Source organism: Myotis davidii, unplaced genomic scaffold, assembly GCF_000327345.1.
Source record: "Myotis davidii unplaced genomic scaffold, ASM32734v1 scaffold394, whole genome shotgun sequence".
Lineage (NCBI taxonomy): Eukaryota > Metazoa > Chordata > Mammalia > Chiroptera > Vespertilionidae > Myotis > Myotis davidii.
The window spans coordinates 3,698,746-3,703,504 of NW_006287548.1; the positions used below are offsets into that span (position 1 = coordinate 3,698,746).

A 4,759-nucleotide genomic window follows, 5' to 3' on the forward strand; every position below is an offset into this window, starting at 1 on the left:
AATGCTGAGTTATAATATATTGAAATTAGATGAAATTTTACATTTTTGCGTGTTCTATTGCATACCTTTTGGTAGTTTCTTGGACTGCATTACTCCAGCACTCATGATTGATTTTTGTCTTCTAATTTTCTTCCAAGTGTTTTTTTTTAATTATTATTATTGTTTGTTTTCTTTGGCTTGATACTTTTAAACATGTTACCAGTCACTTGAAAACTCCCTCCGCCCCAGAGTATTTGGTTTTTATCTTTGTCTCTGGCAGCTATAACAGTGGTAAGAACATTTAAAGATAGCTTCTAGAAGGTACTGCTCCTATTTCAGAAATCATCTGGGGGAGGAATTTTGGTCTTTTCATTTGAGCAGGGATTTTGTCAGGATATGTGTTTTGATGGAAGGTCAGTAGCAGTGCTAGTATCTAAAAGCACAATGCCAGCCAGGCAGGCTGTCCAATCAGAAGTCATCTGGCTGAAGTTTATCTCTGGCTCTCAGGCCTAATCCCTAGTATCATTTTGACCATTTGGGTGACATGTGGAATCATAGAAAGGCTTGGGAAGAAACAAGTTTGTTTAAACCAGGATGCTTTTACTTACTTGAAGTGACTTCAATCTAGACTTCTTTTCATTTTTGTTGTTTTAAATTCTGTGATCAGCTACAGTCAGCATAAATTCGTCTCTTTATTTTGAAGATAAAAAAGGCTGCTTCATTTTGCAGGATTAAATAAAGCTTATATCTTAAGGATTTTTTTCATTAAAGTGTGTTTTAGAAAGTGACTATATACGTTTTTAGTTATTTTCAAGAGGCTTTATTTTATTGCCTTTGTAGCCCTGAAGACTGTTGGTATATTGTTTCCCATTGATTTAATACAAAAGTTGTATATTTGTTTGGATTATATTTACATTATATTCTTTGTAAATGTTTGGTGTAACTTGCACTTTTAAAAATTACCCGGTTTGGGTATTATCAACTTGAGAAATTCCCTCATCAATTAATTGTCAACTGACTTTTTATGTGTTTCTCCTTTCTTCAAATAATGGGACTTTTTTTAAATGAAAACTTTTCATTGATTAAAATATTGTAGCACCTACAGTCTAGCCTTATAGTTGTAAAAGAAAAATACCAGTAAATTAGATTTGTCTAGCCCCATTAATTACAAGATGCAGCCCGAACCCTTATTCGGTTTCATCTTGGATAAAGATAGAAAGAAAAGCAACTCAAGTGAATAAATATTTCCAATTTTAAATGAGTGTCTTATCCTCACCCCAACATTAGTACTCTTTATAGGATGCCAAGATATCCATGGATTTGTCCAGAATGGTAAAAGAATTTTCAAGGCAATTATTGTCATAGTGGAGACCACATGTAATCATTTGAGTAAATTTATTTCTCTTAAAATTGGCCTGGTTAACATCAAAGAGATGCTGCCTAAATTTGACTGATTTCAGATGAGGAGGGAGAAAGAAGTGTGCTTAGTAAGTAAGCCTTTACACCAGCGGTTCTCAACCTGTGGGTCGCGACCCCTTTGGGAGTTAAACGACCCGTTCACAGGGGTCGCCTAAGACCATCGGAAAACACATGTATAATTTTATTGTTTTTGTGATTAATCACTATGCTTTAATTATGTTCAATTTGTAACAAATTGGGGGTCACCACAACATGAGGAACTGTACTAAAGGGTCGCGGCATTGGGAAGGTTGAGAACCACTGCTTTAGATGAAGAGCTGTGGGATAAAATTTGCTCACTCCGTTGTACAAAGCACAACCAGAACTTGTGAGTGGCTTACTTGAAGTGACTTCATACATCTTGAATACTTTTAATGTTGATGTGTTGACTTTTTTAAGTTGACTGCACAGTCACTGTATGTACTAGGAACTGGTTTCCTTGACTTTCTAGAATCATTGGCTAAGAGAGGCACTAATCCCTGCGGGGTTGAACATATCCTGAAGCTGAGTCAGTATGGAAGAATTTAAAATAAATCAAACAGGGTGCTGCAGTTCCATCTGTCTCAGGCTCACGGTAAGTTCTTACTGATTAGTGAATGTAGCTTAAGCCTTTGTCTGTGTCCTCAGGGGCAGACTTCCAGAGGGACCAGATAACGTTTGAATGGAGGGATTATATTTCAGGTGTTTTAGCTTGAAATTTATTTTTTAAAAAAATAAAAATGGGGGGGGGGGAATAGGACAAAGCCTGTGAAGCAAAATTGATATTATAAAACAGGCAGAGTTGTTTAGCACAGAGAAAATATTGACCTGTCTGCATTCTGGTACTGTGGGTGCAGGTCCTAGCTTGGTATAACGATACATTTTTAATTCTCACCAGCAAGGAAAAGGAACAGTCTTCAGAAAATGTCTGCAAAGGGTCAAACAGTAGAAAATTCGAATGTTACCGACTTTATACAGGCATTAAATAATGCTTGCCTACAGAAGTATAGCATTTCCAAGCTTCTGTCTGAGAAGCATTTCAGAGATGTGAAAGTAAATCTGAGGTAGTTGAAAAATTGGTAAGGACAGGAGAAAAATCCCTGCAGATACGATCTTACGTTAGTTGGCCAAGTGAAATGATCTAGCATTGTGTTTGGGAGGTTTTATTTTCTTACGTTTTTAAAATTGAATTGGTAAATACTTTATAGGCGTATTTTTATCCAGGTGCCACTCCAATTTGTGTGTGTAATAAAATTATTTATATTAAAAGTGGGAAATAATTTGTCAACATTTTTCTGTGAGTATAGATTAGGGGTGGCAAAGAAGAGTGCTAGTTAGCAGTTTTCCAATGTGAAGTTGTCCCTAACTGATTTGTCCACATGTTGGTTATCATCCCCACCCAAAAAAGGAATTATCCTAACCTGGATGTATCACTTGAAAATTTTTAGAGACAATAATCAGGGAAGTTTCTAGAGAGTGTTTGCTTTTTTTTGGTTTTCCTTTGAGGACTGGGGTAACAAATACCTCCCCCAAAAATTATCAGCACAAAGCAGGGTATTGATTTTCAACTCTGATCTTGTTATTGGAGTTGAATACTAAAGAACTATAATGAGGAAAATACATTTCTAATACAATTTCCTACATTCTAGAAACATCCCTGTTTTAATTTTTTTACTTAAATCTTTTTGTGCTTTATCTGTAAAGAAATAAAATGTACTGAATTATAAAGCATTTTATTAACACTATGTACATAGCTGCTTTGTGTTCAGAATGGTAGCATTGCTTTGTATATTAAAGTGATCCTTGTGAATTTGTGAAATATTGTCATAAAGTCCTTTTTCTTACTGTAATCTTTGTGGTAAAAACTGTCATTGCCCTTTTACACACATTTATGTGCAGTCACATAAAACATGCTTTTAAAAACTCAGAGTCTCTTTTTTGGGGATGGGGGGTCTCTATCTTGTTTTTTGCTAGTAGTGTTAAGCTATATTTTCTTGGACTTAACGTTTGTTACTTTTGTTAAATGAGCAAAAGTTACGTTAGAATATATCACAAGCTTGTGTTGCAGAGCAACAGGAAACTAATTCAAGCAACAAGAACTTATCTTCAGTTAATTTTACTGTCTTTCTAATTTTTAGCACACGATTTCTTTGTTCAGTACGATTGAATAGTGCCTATTTGAAGATTCGGAGATGTTACTGCTCTATTGAGACAACCAATGGGAGACGTGTGACCAACTATCTTTGATGTCATAAAATGCATGTTTGCATTGGAAGAACAATAATTGCTAACTTCTCAGGTCCCCTTATAATTCTGAAGTTCTGTGATCATATGAAAGGAGGGAATGTGTTTAATCTGCTCCTTGCTTAAAGCATATGAATAAAAGACTCATACTATTTATTGATTCAGTTTCTGAAAACAGCAGTTGCATTTATTCTAAGTACTTCTAAATTGTCACGATGTGTTTATGAAGCCTGTTACACCTGCCACTGTATTAAAGGAATTATCTGACTTTCTTTTTTTTTCCTTCTACAAAGAGTGGCCACCACATAATTTATTATACAGTCAGACATTTTTGAGAGTGAAAGGGTGATGTTAATAGAGACAACGGACATGAATGAACTGAGCTACCTGGCCAGGGCTTATAATGCTTTATGAAAATGTAAAACAACCCGATCAATGCTTTTCTGGTAGAGCATCTAGACATCTTGAAGCTCTCCACCCCAAATCATTTTACATATATCATTCAAAGTGTGTGTGTGTGTGTGTGTGTGTGTGTATCTACATAGATATAGATGTATATGTGTATATATTATTTTATTGATTTCAGAAAGCGAGAGAGAGAAACATCAGTGATGAGAATCACTGATCAGCTGCCTCCTACCTGCCCACATTGGGGATCACGCCCACAACCCGGGCATATGCCCTGGCCAGGAACTGAACCCTCACCTTCTGGATCATAGGTCAATGCTCAACCACTACGCCATGCTGGGCAGGCCCAAGTTTAGGAATGTTAAAGCAAAGGAGCTGCGTTCCAATTAACACAATGATTTCTAATAGCGCGCCTGACTGTGATTGGCCCTCCGCTAGTGCTGATACTGCAGGGCTCTTATTTTACTTCTTTTAACCCTTTGAGTGCCAACCAATATCCTAGGAACTGCTAAAATTGCCAAGGCATTTTTGCTGATTTTACAGCAGTTTAGGAAAAAAATTATGAATCGCAAGTAAATGAAGTTATATATTCAAAAACTTAAGGGAACCTTTACTACATTATATTTAGCAATATCATCATCACTAATAAAAGCAGACTTAGACCTGGACGCCATTTCAAAGCTATGATAGC

The 4,759-nt window shown here is 36.0% G+C and overlaps 1 protein-coding gene and 1 long non-coding RNA gene across 2 annotated transcripts in view; one reads left to right on the plus strand and one right to left on the minus strand.

Annotated features, from left to right (window-relative positions):
- METTL21A (methyltransferase like 21A) overlaps nt 1-4,759 on the minus strand; it is a 22,511-nt gene that overhangs the window by 9,882 nt on the left and 7,870 nt on the right. The window lies entirely within an intron of this gene.
- LOC107182411 lies at nt 1,634-3,820 on the plus strand. The gene is made up of 2 exons (XR_001513129.1): nt 1,634-2,011; nt 3,555-3,820. It is a non-coding gene; the product is annotated as an uncharacterized LOC107182411 (long non-coding RNA).